Here is a 17,730-nt window from a genome sequence, read left to right as displayed (position 1 = left end):
CTATCAAACATCGGATAGATTTTAAAATCATGTTAACTACTTATAAAGCCCTGAATGGCTTAGCTCCTCAGTACTTGAGCGAGCTTTTATCACACTATAGTCCTCCACGTCCACTGCGTTCTCAAAACTCTGGCCATTTGATAATACCTAGAATATCAAAAACAGATCCTTTTCCTGTTTAGCACCCAAACTCTGGAACAATCTACCTAACACTGTTCGGGAGGCAGACACACTCTGTCAGTTTAAATCTAGATTAAAGACCCATCTCTTTAGCCTGGCTTACACATAACACACTAATATGCTTCTATTATTCAAATCCGTTAAAGGATTGTTAGGCTGCATTAATTAGATCAACCGGAACCAGGAACACTCCCCATAACACACAATGTACTGGTTACATCATAAGTAGAATGGCATCTATGCTAATATTTGTCTGTTTCTTTCCTATTCTGTTTCTCAGTCCGTATCCGATCATATGGTGGATCAGCACCAAGAGATAATGTCTACAGCCCTGATTGTCAGCGGAGACCAGGACACCTAGATGAGCCCCAGAGACATATCCCCATTGAAGACCTCGATTAAAATACAGTAATACTAAAAATAACGAAATAATTAAAAATATAGTAAAATGCCTAACTACATAATACTATTATTATTAGAAATGGCAACAAAATAAAAATAGAAATATAAACTTTTGAACTGCGGGTTTCGTCTGACCAGAGGAGAACTGGCCCCCCGACTGAGCCTGGTTTCTCCCAAGATTTTTTTTCTCCATTCTGTCACACAGGGAGTTTTGGTTCCTTGCCGCTGTCACCTCTGGCTTGCTCAGTTGGGGACACTAAATTTCTAGCGATTATCGCCGATTTGATTGCACAGATACTATTTAAACTAAACTGAGCTAGACAATGACATCTCTGAATTCAATAATGAAATGTCTTTAACTGAAAATTGAGTGTTTAATCTTATCATTATACATTACTGACTCTCTATCCTCCAATTTGATACTGTTAAGTGCTTTGACACAATCTGTATTGTTAAAAGCGCTATATAAATAAAGGTGACTTGACTCTCACCATCCCTTCCCCATCTCCTAGTTCACCTCCCAAATCACTTACTTAGCAAAACGATGTGAAGTTGCACCTTTCCTTTGCCTGTTCCCTGTGTTCTTTGGTTCCCGTTTGTCATTTGTTCCATGGTTATTCATTAGTTAATTAATTAGCACACCTGTTGCCCTTGGTTTCTGTTTATGATTGGTTATTGATTGTGTTGAGTGTACATGGTTACATGTATGGGCTTTGCTAGTTAAAATTACCTTCGTTTTGGAAATTTTGTCCCTTCATCTTTGAAACTTGCTTTAATATGTGACATTTTTTTCTAATCAAACTTTTCTTCTGAAGAATGAGCACACATTGATGTAGAAAATTTCTTTTCTGTCACTCTTTAGAAATAATACTTTCTGTGGGATCCTGTAATTTAAGCTATTAAATTGCCTTCCCATTCAATGCTGACAATAATAGCTCCACACGTAATTTATAACGCCATATAATAAATTACAAATTTACAACTCGAATTCCGGAAATGTTGGGAAGTTTTTTTTTTTTTTTTTTATATTTGAATAAAATGAAAACTAAAAGACTTTCAAATCTCATGAGCCAATATTGTATTCACAATAGAACATAGAGAACATAACAAATGTTTAAACGGAAAATATTTACATTTTTATCCACTAAATAAGCTCATTTCAAATTTGATGCCTGCTACAGGTCGCAAAAAAGTTGGCACAGGGGCAACAAAGGGCTGAAAAAGCAAGAAAAGATTCAGCTGGGAGAACATCTAGCAACTAATTAAGTTAATTGACATCAGGTCTGTAACATTATTAGCTATAAAAGAGATGTCTTAGAGAGGCAGAGTCTCTCAGAAGCAAAGACGGGCAGAGGCTCTCCAATTTGTGAAAGAGTGCATAAAAAGATTGTGGAATACTTTGAAAATTTGATGTTGATGAATGTTGTTTTTAAAGGCTTTGCAAATCGCATCATTTACAGTGCATAACATCATAAAAAGATTCAGAGAAACCAGAGAAATCTCTTTGCGTAAGGGACAAGGCCGAAATTCTTTGTTGGATGCCCATGGTCTTCGGGCTATCAGACGACACTGCATCACTCATCAGCATGATTCTGTCATTGACATTACTAAATGGGCCCAGGAATACTTCCAGAAACCACTGTCAGTAAACACAATCCGCCTTGCTATCTGCAGATGCCAACTACAGCTCTATCATGCAAAAAGGAAGCCATATGAGAACATGGTCCGAAACGCCGTCGTGTCCTGTGGGCCAAGGCTCATTTGGAATGGACTGTTTCAAAGTGGAAAAGTGTTCTATGGTCAGACGAGTCCAAATTTGACATTCTTGTTGGAAATCACGGGTGTCGTTTCCTCCGGGCTAAAGAAGAGGGAGACCTTCCAGTGTGTTATCAGCATTCAGTTCAAAAGCCAGCATCTCTGATGGTATGAGGGTGCATAAGTGCATACTTTATGGGCAGCTTGCATGTTTTGGAAGGCACTATGAATGCTGAAAGGTATATAAAGATTTTAGAGCAACATATGCTCCCCTCCAGACAAAGTCTATTTCAGGGAAGGCCTTGTATATTTCAGCAGGACAATGCAAAATCACATGCTGCAGCTATTACAACAGCATGACTTCGTAGTAGAAGAGTCCGGGTGCTGAAATGGCCTGCCTGCAGTCCAGATCTTTCACCAATAGAGAACATTTGGTGCATCATTAAACGAAAAATACGAATACCAAAACTCCAGAAACTCATAACCTCGATGCCCTGATGTATTCAAACTGTTTTGAAAAGAAGAGGAGAGGCTCATGTCATTTGAAATTCTTTTAGTTTTAATTTTATTTAAATTAAAAAAGAAATGTCCCAACATTTCCGGAATTCGGTTGTAGAAAATAGGAAAACATTAAAAGGGTAGGGCTGCAATATCAACATTGTTGTTGAACAGTATGTTAAATTCTGGCTACACAGAAAAAAAATAAGCTAAGAATTGTTTATTGCTTTTCACACATTAGAAAATCAAGACATCACATTGGTTATTTTAGTAGCATGAAAAGCAAAATGGTTATAAATTAAATTGCATACAGAAAGTGAGAAGGCAGATTTCAGTCAGCCAGTTCTGAACAAATCTGTGGTGGTGACCAATCTAAATGCCTCTGTTTGGACACTGTATTCAAAAGCTCAGCAGAAACATGTGTGATTGAACATAAGGCTAAATCCTGAAAAACACATAAAAAGAAACCTAATGCAATGTGAACAGATCTAAATGTAATGCCACACTCAACACTTTTAATTTGTTTGGATTTGTCTTGAATTTGGGGCCTTTTTGCCTTAAGCCCCATTAATTTCCCACCCAGAAGTACTCATTTATGCCGAGTACTGTACCCTTCACTTGTAGTGCCCTTCAAGGTGCAAAAAGGAATTCATTCCCAACAGTTCTGAGAAAGCAAATTCATATATATGCTGTGTTTGAAGTCCACACCATATCCTCCCCCTGCACTCACACATCACTAAAGCTAACTTCACACTTCCCAAGATTTGTGTTTTCGATTTCAGGTTGCCATGATCAGCTGCCCATCAGGTTGTCTCCCCATCCTCTCTCAGGACCTCTGTGTCACTCACTGGTGACAGATTCATAGCAGCCTTCTCTGATTGGTGGCTGTTTGTTCTGTCCCTCAGACCTAAGAATTTTATGAACCCTATTGAGCCAAGAGGTTTCTGAGAGCTCAGCACGCTCAATTGCAGAGTAAAGCTTTGATTAATGCCTCTGTTACACACACCCAAGTGCCTTAGTGAACCTTGACTATACCCTGAGTGAGTGCAAATGCAGTCAGTCTGATTTAAAAATTCTAGTTACGTTGGTCACACTTTACAATAAAGTTCAGTTCATTAACATTCTAAATCACTATATAACCTATTGTGATTGCTAATCTGCAGAAAGGTGCAATTTACATATAATTTATATATAATCAATATATAGTTCATAAAATTAATAGTCTACTAAACTCCTGCTGAGAAAATGTTTTTAGCCCATCCAGTGGCATAACATGGATTGGTGGATGGATGGATGTATGGTAGCAGTTATTGCCTCTAATAAGTGTATAAGGACCAGGGTCCTCATTAACATTGTGTCCAGGACACAAATGCTGTTGAACACTTAATGCAGAGTTCACACGGCATGATTTTCAAAATCATCGGATCATCATTGTTTTCTCACTGCATGACTATTTGAGATAGCATTTAGTTGCTGCTGTGTTCACAATGCATGATAGATCAGCGACAGGAGGTTACACACTGCATGACTTTACAATAGGAAGAATCGCCGACAACTCTGTCTGGTCCACAAACTATGTTTCACAACCAAACAAATGCGAGAAGTGATAAGGAAATAATGCAAGATCACGCTGATATTGTGGTCTATAATAAGTCCTCCCCAAACAAACAATAACAAAGATGACTTTGTAACATAGCCTACTTCTGCTGGTAAAACTTTATATACACAAATCTAAGTACTTGAAAGTAAAACCAACATTTTGTGCATTTTATAATGAGCTTGCAATAGCCCTCAAAGTGAAGAAAAAGAAAAATGCAATAAATCTTTTGTCCATTAAAGAAGAATATGATTTACAGGGAAAAAACTCTAGCCCCCTTTTATGTTTAATTTATCTTTTTATTGTGTGTGTATATATATATATATATATATATATATATATTTCTTCATGCACCTGTTCTGTATATTCTCATTTCTATTGCACAGATGTACTGATATTGCCAAGTTGTTTGTACATGTCTAATTGCTTAACAATAATAAATAAATTTAAAAAACAAAAAACTTCCGCTGCCCTGCATCTTGCTTTCTCATTGGCTGTTGGTCATCACCGGTGTACGTTTCAGTCAGAACTAATTTCACACAGCAGGATTTTGAATTGCCGGCAGCTCCAGATATTTACTATGCCAAATATTTCACGGGCGTCGGTGAAGCATCGGCAATTCTCTCAGATCATATCGTTGATAGTTCACACCACGTGATTGTCACTCGCGTGAACGAGCACTGATTTGCCTCCAATTTCGGGCATTTGTTGACGATTTCACAAAACCTGTCGGCGAGTGAAAATCGGGGCTAAAATCATGCAGTGTTAACTCGGCATAAGGTACATCATAGACAGTATGATAATGTCCCAGAAAATATACAGTATTACACAAATTGATTTTAGATGGATTAATTTGCAAATATTTCAGGTAGGCTTTTCTTAAGAAGAAAAAAAAATCTCTCATAACTAATGCTGTAAACTACACAGTGAACCACTTGTTTAGTATATTACAAAAATATTAAAGGTTAACATTAAAGGGGTCATCAGATGCAAAATTCACTTTCACATGTTGTTTGAACTAAAATGTGTGTTGGCAGTGTGTGTACACAACCACTTTATAATGATAAAAGTCCACCCAGTGTTTTTTGTTTTTTTTAATCCCAATAAATCCAAAACCCTTTCTCGTATCAAGCCGCTCACAGATTCTTGGCAGAATTACGTAGTTCTGCTCAGAGCTCTCCCATGATTGTTGATTGACAGTGGTGTCAGTCTTTGGTTTTATCACAGACCCGCCCTGAATGAGCTGTCATCAATCTGCCATTGTTTTGACACCGGAGCAGGTGTAGACAAGAATGTTTCCTAAGTGATTGAGGTGTTTTGTTGTTGGATGTAATAATAAACATGGCAATCGTCATTTACTCCCGACATCTGAGCCACTGAGGACACAGTGGATTACGTTTGTTCTTGAAGGGAATTTGGAAATGGAAGAGAGGGGCAGGGTGAGAAGAGCTCATTAGCATTTAAAAGAACATGCAACTAAATGGCTCGCTATGAACAAAGCTGTTTTTGACAGGGTAAAAACGGTGTTGTTTTACACTACCATTGAGAAATTTTAACCAAAGCATGTTATAGACTTTTCATCAAGACCCTAAAGAACCATATCAACTTTTGGAAAATGGACATCCTATGCCCAAACTATTATATTGAACTGCTATTTATTTGCGGAAATAGTAAGCACTTGATAGTTTTCATAAAAGCTTCACTTCATGACAGACTTATTCAAACAAACATGAATAATTAACAGTAAATAACCTCCTCTCTAGTGTTTATACACTGAACAAAATTATAAACGTAACACTTTTGTTTTTGCCCCTATTTTTCATGAGCTGAACTCAAAGATCTAAGACTTTTTCTATGTACACAAAAGGCCTATTTCTCTCAAATATTGTTCACAAATATGTCTAAATCTGTGTTAGTGAGCACTTCTCCTTTGCCGAGATAATCCATCCACCTCACAGGTGTGGCATATCAAGATGCTGATTAGACAGCATGATTATTGCACAGGCCTCACAACCGCAGACCACGTGTAACCACACCAGCCCAGGACCTCCACATCCAGCATCTTCACCTCCAAGATCATCTGAGACCAGCCACCCGGACAGCTGCTGCAACAATCGGTTTGCATAACCAAAGAATTTCTGCACAAACTGTCAGAAACCGTCTCAGGGAAGCTCATCTGCATGCTCGTCGTCCTCATCGGGGTCTCGACCTGACTGCAGTTCGTCCGTAACCGACTTGAGTGGGCAAATGCTCACATTCGATGGCGTCTGGCACTTTGGAGAGGTGTTTTCTTCACGGATGAATCCCGGTTTTCACTGTACAGGGCAGATGGCAGACAGCGTGTATGGCGTCGTGTGGCTGGGTGGTTTGCTGATGTCAACGTTGTGGATCGAGTGGCCCATGGTGGCGGTGGGGTTATGGTATGGGCAGGCGTATGTTATGGACAACGAACACAGGTGCATTTTATTGATGGCATTTTGAATGCACAGAGATACTGTGACGAGATCCTGAGGCCCATTGTTGTGCCATTCATCCATGACCATCACCTCATGTTGCAGCATGATAAAGCACAGCCCCATGTTGCAAGGATCTGTACACAATTCCTGGAAGCTGAAAACATCCCAGTTCTTGCATGGCCAGCATACTCACCAGACATGTCACCCATTGAGCATGTTTGGGATGCTCTGGATCGGCGTATGCGACAGTGTGTTCCAGTTCCTGCCAATATCCAGCAACTTCGCACAGCCATTGAAGAGGAGTGGACCAACATTCCACAGGCCACAATCAACAACCTGATCAACTCTATGCTAAGGAGATGTGTTGCATTGCGTGAGGCAAATGCTGGTCACACCAGATACTGACTGGTTTTCGGACCCTCCCCAATACAGTAAAACTGCACATTTTAGAGTGGCCTTTTATTGTGGCCAGCCTAAGGCACATCTGTGAAATAACCATGCTGTCTAATCAGCATCTTGATATGCCACACCTGTGAGGTGGATGGAGTATCTCGGCAAAGGAGAAGTGCTCACTAACACAGATTTAGACAGATTTGTGAACAATATTTGAGAGAAATAGGCCTTTTGTGTACATAGAAAAAGTCTTAGATCTTTGAGTTCAGCTCATGAAAAATGGGGGCAAAAACAAAAGTGTTGCGTTTATAATTTGTTCAGTGTATATACAAATATATATATATACACACATATGGATGGATGGATGGATAGATAGATAGAAAACCTTAAATTCAACAGACATTCAACATTTTCTTAACACATTGTACTGTATGATTTGTCTGACACCCCATTTTGATTGGCAGGATACTATCTGCCAGGATCATCAGGTACTTTTAAAAGGGTCATGTGATGTGTTTTCATGTTTTCCTTTTACTAGTGTGTTATAGTTTGTGCATGTATAAGATCTTATACATCACAAGTTACAAAGCTCCAAGTCTCTCACAAAAATATTTATTTCCTTTACTTTTTCATGCTCACTTTAATTATAAAACAATAATTATTTATTTTGTTCATTAGTCAGCTTTTGCAAATCTTTAAATAAGTCTTTCATACCCGCAACTCAATATAAAAATCAATAGACATTTCTGTGAGGTTAGATGTCCTGCTACTATCCTTTTACTTTTATTTATTTATTTTTTTAATGTAACATTAAAATACTTTCCTTCCTCCACTCAACATTAAAGTAGAAATAGCATTAAATTTAAAATTCTGCCATTTACTCACCTTCAGGCTGATCCAAACTTTTTCTTTTCTTTGTTCTGCGGAACACGAAAAAAGATATTTGAAGAATGTTTCAGCTCTTTTTTAAATAGAAAGTATATTTTAGGCTCCAAAATGTACATAGAAGTAGTGTAAGACTAATCCATACAACTCCAGTGGTTGCATTATCCACTTAAATATTGGTCTGTTAATCATGCAAAGTGATCTTATATCTTATTTTGTGCTCTGCAGAGCAAAAAATAAATAAATAAAAATTTAAGTTTGTAATAGCATGAAGGTGAATAAATTACAAAATTTTAATTTTGAGTGAATTATTCCTACTCTCTTTGTCTTTCCCTTTTCATCCATATTTTCTGTGTTCTTAATTTCTTTCACATCTTTCAGCATGTGTAAGTTTGGTAACACTTTCTATGAAGCCCGTATTTATAATACATTATAAAGGTATTCTTAAGGCATTATAATGAATGTATAATGCATTATAAATAACTTTATATGTTGTATCATCTCATGAATATTCATGAGAACAGTTTTAATGTATTATAATAGTTACTTATTTGTGGTTATAGCTTTTAAGAGTATGATGATTTATAACACACAATGAACACGGTCCATCCGCTTAAGTTACAATTGATTATATTTCTCATAGTAATAATGTATTATAAATCTCATATCTTGCCACGTTACTTATGTTACTTTACTTAAAGGTCCCATGACATGCTGCTTTTTGGATGCTTTTATATAGGCCTAAATGGTCCCTAGTACTGTATCTTAAGTCTCTTTCCCGAAATTCAGCCTTGGTGCAGAATTTCAGCCACTACGAGCCAGTCCCACAATGAGCTTTCCTTAGGACGTGCCATTTCTGTGTCTGTAGCTTTAAATTCAAATGAGGAGGAGAAAGGCGGGGCAAGGTGGAGGGTGGGTGTGTGGCCTTAACCAGCTTGCGCTACCATAAGCTAATGTTGACAGTGGATGTATCGCAATGACTCGTAGACACGCAGTCCTTCAAGCTTTTCAGTTTGACCCAGAATCAGATCCGGATGGAGAAGCACCGGATGAAGAAGTTGCAACTCAGCGGCTACAGCAGGGAGTCTCCGAATGGTTACTTTAAAATATTGTGTCTGGATACGGTACTTTAGTTGGTTTGTTTATGTATGCTGTTACAGTTATTATCATGTTGCTAATGCTAGCCATGCTAGGCGCGGATGAAGGAACTAAAAAAAATACTTTGGTGTTCATTTGTATATCCAAACACTAAGCAACTGCCATGCTTCGCTCATTTGCAAGCCATGATGTCTCTCGAGGAAAAAAAAAATATTGCGCTCGCCTCGCACGGTAGTAGCTCATTTTCTCATGGGCGGGCAAAGCAGAGAAAGGGGAGGTAACCTTTCCCCGTATGACGACATAAAGGGAAGATTCCAGATTGGGCCATCTGAGCTTTCATTTTCTCAAAGGAGAAGCAGGATACCCAGGGCTCGGTTTACACCTATCGCCATTTCTAGCCACTGGGGGACCATAGGCAGGCTAGGGGAACTCATATTAATGTTAAAAAACCTCATAAAGTGAAATTTTCATGCCATGGGACCTTTAAAGCAGACAACAACCACTTATAAGTAATAATAATAACAACTTTTTTTTTTTCTCAAACAGCCATAATATCAGATCAGATGAATGTGTAATATGACACATTTGCTTTGAACATTTTATATATATATATATATATATATATATATATATATATATATACTGTACACATATATATATATATATATATATATATATATATACACATACATACAGTGGGGCAAAAAGTATTTAGTCAGCCACCAATTGTGCAAGTTCTCCCACTTAAAAAGATGAGAGAGGCCTGTAATTTTCATCATAGGTATACCTCAACTATGAGAGACAAAATGAGAAAAAAAAAAGAATTATTTGCAAATTATGGTGGAAAATAAGTATTTGGTCAATAACAAAATTTCATCTCAATACTTTGTTATATACCCTTTGTTGGCAATGACAGAGGTCAAACGTTTTCTGTAAGTCTTCACAAGGTTTTCACACACTGTTGCTGGTATTTTGGCCCATTCCTCCATGCAGATCTCCTCTAGAGCAGTAATGTTTTGGGGCTGTCGCTGGGCAACACGGACTTTCAACTCCCTCCAAAGATTTTCGATGGGGTTGAGATCTGGAGACTGGCTAGGCTACTCCAGGACCTTGAAATGCTTCTTACGAAGCCACTCCTTCGTTCGGGCGGTGTGTTTGGGATCATTGTCATGCTGAAAGACCCAGCCACGTTTCATCTTCAATGCCCTTGCTGATGGAAGGAGGTTTTCACTCAAAATCTCACGATACATGGCCCCATTCATTCTTTCGTTTACACGGATCAGTCGTCCTGGTCCCTTTGCAGAAAAACAGCCCCAAAGCATGATGTTTCCACCCCCATGCTTCACAGTAGGTATGGTGTTCTTTGGATGCAACTCAGCATTCTTTCTCCTCCAAACACAACAAGTTGAGTTTTTACCAAAAAGTTCTATTTTGGTTTCATCTGATTCTCCCAATCCTCTTCTGGATCATCCAAATGCTCTCTAGCAAACTTCAGACGGGCCCGGACATGTACTGGCTTAAGCAGGGGACACGCCTGGCACTGCAGGATTTGAGTCCCTGGCGGCGCAGTGTGTTACTGATGGTAGCCTTTGTTACTTTGGTCCCAGCTCTCTGCAGGTCATTCACTAGGTCCCCCGTGTGGTTCTGGGATTTTGCTCACAGTTCTTGTGATCATTTTGACCCCACGGGTGAGATCTTGCGTGGAGCCCCAGATCGAGGGAGATTATCAGTGGTCTTGTATGTCTTCCATTTTCTAATAATTGCTCCCACAGTTGATTTCTTCACACCAAGCTGCTTACCTATTGCAGATTCAGTCTTCCCAGCCTGGTGCAGGTCTACAATTTTGTTTCTGGTGTCCTTTGACAGCTCTTTGGTCTTGACCATGGTGGAGTTTGGAGTTGGACTGTTTGAGGTTGTGGACAGGTGTCTTTTATACTGATAACGAGTTCAAACAGATGCCATTAATACAGGTAACGAGTGGAGGACAGAGGAGCCTCTTAAAGAAGAAGTTACAGGTCTGTGAGAGCCAGAAATCTTGCTTGTTTGTAGGTGACCAAATACTTATTTTACCAAGGAATTTACCAATTAATTCTTTAAAAATCCTATAATGTGATTTTCTGGATTTTTTTTTTTCTCATTTTGTCTCTCATAGTTGAGGTATACCTATGATGAAAATTACAGGCCTCTCTCATCTTTTTAAGTGGGAGAACTTGCACAATTGGTGGCTGACTAAATACTTTTTTGCCCCACTGTGTGTGTATATATATATATATCAGTTTGATGGCACCCTTTAGACAGCTGTTGATAAATAACTCTACAACTACATGTCAACTAGCAGTCATGAGAGTATTAGTAGTGTGTCTGCTGAATATACTGTATGCTAACACTATTTTGATGGTTCCTCAACAGACATACTGAGTATAGGAGTCTAAGTCTACTAATACAATTAGTTATATATATAAACATTGCACTCAAGAGATGTAGTAAGGTACTGTGCAGATCTTAAATAAACAATGTCAAGCTCATTATAAATGAAGTAGATTTAATAATAAATCTACAAATACGTAAGTACTATAATGTATTATAATTGTTGTCATGATTATTCATGAGATTTTATAACATATTATAAGGTTTTTTATAATGCATTATGCATTCATTATAATACCTTAAGAATACCCTTATAATGTATCATAAATACGGGCTTCATGGAAAGTGTTATCGTAATTTTAATTGCATTTTTTTTTTTCAGTAAGAGCTGTGTAATTTTGACAAAAAACTCCAGTGCACCAATGATTCATAATTATGTTCTCTCCAACTAACCCACTATAAATTACATTTTTACAGAAGACTGCATCTTGCAATTATTTAAGATTGCTAATAGCAACTATTGTAACTTTTTTAAACTAATTTCAACTGCACATAAATAATGATCTGTAAAACCATTTGGGTAAATATTGACATTCAAAAATGTATTATTCCAGTCTTTTTATATAACCAATCTAATGCCATTATTCAAACAATTAACAGAGAGACTGATCAGAGGAGACAGTTGTACAGTCCTCTGTGTGTGAGACACCTGCAGGTTCTTTTGTTGCTGCGCTGTGACTGTCATCCTGTCCCACGCACATACACACTCACTGATCTCACTAAATTAGTTAAGACATTTATGGAATGGCTTTTACATGCAAGTGATGATATTTGCTACTCAACCTTCACCCTATTCCAGCCAGAAAGAAAAGGGACACTTTACAACAGCATGCATTTGTACTAGTTGTTTTAGGACATCGGCATGAAGTCAACCACTTCTCATAAAGCTTACATATACAGTATATGTATATGTATATGTATATGTATATATATATATATATATATATATATATATATATAATATTTTTTATTTTTTTTTTTTATTTTTTATTTTTTTTTAACTGTTATTCTTTATCCCAGACAATCTGGCAGAATTACACTCTGAAGAACATAGAGTATATGGATAAGGTATATGCTCATTGTCAATATGTCAGTATGCCTAAAAAGAAACTGACATACACTGAGAATCACTGGAATTCACTGAAATAAAAAGTGTGACAACCCACTCTCCTCTACAGAATTTCAGAGAACTATAAAAATGCAAAATGCTTGTTGAATTTAGCTTAAAATCTCAGGGGGGTACTTCAAGTTAATATTTTAAAGTAAAGATTTCTGTTGGGAAAAAAGTTGGCAATGCATGGTGTAAAGAATTCATTTTCAAAAATGCTTAATTCCAAATCATATTAAATATTTTATTTGGCAAACAAAATGCTTTAAGAGTGTGACGATTAAAGTTTAAAATAAATATCTAAATTCAACAGCAGATGTCACTCTTTGCTCTCTGACAATTTTAGAGCGTGCTATGACATTAACATATTTTGGCTTATTTATGAGCATATCAAGTGGCATATAATGTTTGTTTCATCAGAACGTTTTTCATTATAACATCCTTTCCCCTACCTTCCCACCCCAAAGGAAGGAAACAAAAGCCTCAATGTTAAAAAAAAATAAATATAAATAAAATAGATAAAAAATAAAATACAATACAATAAAATAATTAAAAATTAAAAATAAAAAAAAACATTGTGGGATTATACAAAATATTTCAAAAACATTTTATAAAACAGGATTTAGCCATACTCATTCTGAAGAACATGCACCGGTAGACTACGTGAATTAAACACCACTCAATTTACAGCTTCTTTTACAGTTTTGTTTATCTAACATAATTCTGTAATGTTCGTATATGGATGGAATGTTCATGAATAAAAGATGAGTGCATTTTTCTTCCCTTAAGCATAATCTGCTAGATGTTTAAAAAAAATAACATTGAACAAAATGTATTTATACTGCCCGATTAAGATAAACAGGTATTCCATATTACATAAGACAAAATAATACTTTTTACACCAATCATTCTGCTACTTTACATCCTGTTGATTTCTAATATAGTGTGTGACCTTCTTAAGCATCAATAATGTGTAAAAAGTGTAAAAAGATAGCGCAGTATCACGAGTATTTTTGTCACACCTCCATCAGACTCCCAGCCTCCTCCCACTCTCTGCTCATTCTCCCTTGATTTCTAACCACATATATACCTGTCAGCTATTACTCAGATAATCACAGACTCCTTAAATACCACATTGTCTAGTCTACAACTAGGGCTTTTTAAAATAGATAGTCTATTTTAGACCATATACTTTCTGCAATGTTCTAGCTTCATGGTCCTTCTTCAATTTCTCCAGGTCCAAGATCTTCCTCTCATTTATACTTAATAATTGAGTTGACACTCATCCATCTCTTCTTATTGTTTTTATGATACTTCTGACATTCAAATTTTCCCATTACTTTTTACAGCAGGGGTAGGCAACGTCCGTCCTGGAGTGCCGATGTCCTGCAGAGTTTAGCTCCAACCCTGAAAAAACCTCACCTGCCTGCAGCCCTAGCAATTCCGAAGACCTTGATTAGCTTGTTCAGGTGTGTTTGATTAGGGTTGGAGCTAAACTGTACAGGACAGCGGCACTCTAGGACAGACGTTGCCTTCCCCTGTTTTACAGGGGATACTTTATCATGCTTCTTACATTCATGTTTTCCCTGCCATCCACAGCTGTGTTTCCTATTGTGATTCCATTTTCCTTTTGATCCAAACCAGTAGCTGCCAGTAGACTGAATAAGGTGGCTTTCATCACGTCTCATAGGTGTCACCTCCAACTTTATCCAGCACTCCATCTCAGTACCCCACCATATGAAGTCAGCAAGTCCATGCCACTTTGCACTGTCCACTCCTCACTCATTCTGCTGCTGCAGAAGAGTTTAGTTCTTTTTGTTATCGTGCTCTGTAGGAACCCATGCACCTCAGCTTCTTACACCTCTCTCCCACTGAGCACAATAGATGAATGGAAAACCATCTCTGCCTGTATTGTGCAGCATCAGACCATCCTTATGCTCTGCCTGAGTGCCTGATCCACCCATTACGTATGGTGGTAAGCTAACTTCATTGCACTACTGTTATACTCATCACTAAGTATAACGGTTATTTTATTCTATGCTGACACTTTCGGGTCAAAATCTGGCTCGGTGAGGAATTTCATCTCCAGTATAGTGTACCATGACCCTTTTCATCCATTCTGTAGTGGGGTTACCTCTGGGTACAGGCTACAACACACATCCAACAGAACCCCTAATCTTGCAGATCGGGCCCTTCATACAAAATTGCATCCACTACTTATCCTTAAGGGCTCCACTTCTAACATCATTGGTTGATCTTGACTAGTTCAACATGCTCTCGTACTGTCCTGGGCTTCTGGGGAGATTGATGTTTTTGTCTTTCTATTTCTCTCTTTCTCTCTCTCTGAGCATTGTCAACCTTCTTCGGTTTTGTCAACCTATTCTACTTGTCTTCATCACTTCCATTAACAGTTCCAATGTTGATCACAAGATCTCTATCCCTCCACCTTCCGCAATGTCTTAAATTCACAAGGAGCTTTGTAACTACAGTACCTCCTCACTGCTCCGTCTGTCTTCTGCCTGCCTCTTTGCCAGAACAAAGGCCATGGAGGAATATATTTACAAGGCACTCCAGCAGAAAGATAAAGGATTGAGACCATACACTGAATGTCCTTCCCTCAGAAACAATATCATTCAATTTGTTATCCTCTGTCTTGGTTTCTGTCTCCCTTAAGATCCTGAGGAGAGCCAAGATCTTAACCAAGCTTGACTAAAGGCGCACCTACAACTTAATCTGTATTTGCAAGGAAGACCTTGAGTACCTCCACAGATTTTCCTTCTACACATGCAATTTTCTTTTCTACTCCTTGAACCTGACTGTGGTACTGCGAGAACCACCAACTCGATTGGGAAGTGTCCGTAAAAGATGTAAAAATGATGGCTCTACCCACAATAGCACTTTCGTGCAAGGTGTAGTTTATTTACAGCACTGCGGATATATACAAAAGTCCACGAGTGATGGCGTGAAGAAATATATACAGTGTAATCACCAAAGACCCAAAAAATACAAAGTAGCAAAGAAACAACAAACTGGAAAATAAAGATGAAAAAAGATATATACAAAATATATACACAAAGGTAGGTTTGGGTATCGTTTGAATTTTATTGATTCTGATTCCGCTTATCGATTCCGATTCTTTTCGATTCCCAGTTTCGATTCCAATGTGATTAATAATCAGTGGTGGAAAGAGTACTAAGAAATTGTACTCAAGTAAAAGTATTGCTGCTAAAGGAATAATTTACTTGAGTAAAAGTAAAAGTACTGAAAAATAATACGACTCAAGTAAGAGTAAAAAAGTAGTTTGCTGAAAAACTACCCAAGTTACTTCGTTACAAAGTACTTTAGTATTATTTTTCTATTTTTACCCAAAATGAGACGATGTGAGCATTATGGAGCAGGGTTAACCCTAACACCCATGTATTGTAATGTCTGTTTCACAAGTGAGACCCAGGAAATCCCTTATATGGACAAATGCATCAGATATTCCTACAGCTGAATAACATGCAGAGAGAGACGCTTTGACTGATGAAACATGGAAGACAATAAACACACAACTGCAATGCAATGCTAATTGACATAACTTGTATCACAGTATAGAAGTTTATAAAAAAATATTTTCTGTCTCACTGTGATAAGCAACATGGAACCACAGAAGCTAACGGTTTCAAACACAACTGATGTTATATAGTGATTTTGGAGCAAAACGTGATATTAAGTCTCAAAAATTGTCATGTTTAACGCTATGTTAAGCAAACGTGCTACCTATTCCTGTTGCCAGAAGCAACTGTTTTATAACTAATTTTGAAAAGTACATTCACGTATAAGATTATTTGGTTGTTTTTAAGAAGGGCAAAAGCAAAGAAGGGTAAGTGAAGGTTTAAATTAAAAGAAAGGGTCTAAAACAGTGTGAATAGAAAGGTGCCAGTAAAAAATAATGTGGGGTATGGGTAAGATTGTACATCGTTTGAATTTAAATGATTCCAATTCCAATTCCCCAGGCACATTTTCGGTAGGACAAAAAAAAAAAGCATTTTATTTAACATGTTAACCTATACCTAGGCTTGGGAATCCAAAATCTATTCAAATTCTGGAATAGGATGCTTAAGGTCAGGAATCGTCTACTTGTTATAAAATTTAAATTTGGATTCCTCTTACTGATTCCTTTGTGCACATTTTAATATGACTTTAAACCATTCAATCACAAGAAGACTCGTGCTCTGTTTTCTTTACTCCACACGTAGGAGCATAAACATCATTTCAGAAATGATGAAATAAACATCATTTCAGCAACTTTTGACTTTTGTCTGTTTGACAGCCAATTAAAAGACATAAGAAAAAATAAAGCCTAAGAAATCAAATACACTGCTGGATGATAACCAATCATTTGTATTCTATAATATATTATATATATATATATTGTTTGCAGTATTTTCCAAATGATAATTTTAGGATTGGTTTATACAAACACATAATAAGGCAGAATAGTTTCTATACTGTAATACATGTTATGTCAATTACCACTGCATTATTCATATACTATATTTATTACCTCGAAATAACCTGAAATTACCTTTTTTTTTTCTTTTTTTTTTAGCTACAGCGATAGCAGGATGCCTTTGTCCATATTAGGGATTTCCTGCACATCATAAGTTATTATATATTACTTCTACTAGGCCGTTTTGGACTTTCTGCAAGTACTCCAGAGTGCAATCTGGATGATGGACCCCCAATTCCATTGGTTTATAATACAGCAAATCTTATTGGTGTAGGCCCGAGCATGCACATTCCTTTGTGTACGATTTTGTAATTGGTTTGGCCATATTACAGAAATATTATGTGCTAACTCTAGAATAGGCCTATCTTAATTATTATCTGTTTAGTAACCATGGTAATTTTAGTCGGATGAAGTCATTGTTTACAAATAAACTCTT

At 37.2% G+C, this 17,730-nt stretch overlaps 1 protein-coding gene across 6 annotated transcripts in view; it reads right to left on the bottom strand.

Annotated features, from left to right (window-relative positions):
- Nucleotides 1-17,730, bottom strand: part of rgs3a (regulator of G protein signaling 3a) — a 220,927-nt gene that overhangs the window by 136,635 nt on the left and 66,562 nt on the right. The window contains exon 1 of one of the 6 annotated variants that reach the window (XM_058774669.1): nucleotides 8,167-8,184. The exons of the other annotated variants lie outside the window; for them this stretch is intronic. The gene's annotated coding sequence lies outside the window, so the exon portion shown is untranslated. Of the gene's footprint in view, nucleotides 1-8,166; nucleotides 8,185-17,730 lie in introns of those variants that run through there. 6 annotated transcript variants of the gene reach the window in all.

The sequence above is a fragment of the Onychostoma macrolepis genome, chromosome 05 (genome assembly GCF_012432095.1).
Source record: "Onychostoma macrolepis isolate SWU-2019 chromosome 05, ASM1243209v1, whole genome shotgun sequence".
In the NCBI taxonomy this organism is placed as follows: domain Eukaryota; kingdom Metazoa; phylum Chordata; class Actinopteri; order Cypriniformes; family Cyprinidae; genus Onychostoma; species Onychostoma macrolepis.
The sequence above is the reverse complement of the archived record's forward strand: the minus strand, read 5'-3'. Positions and strand labels throughout refer to the sequence as shown.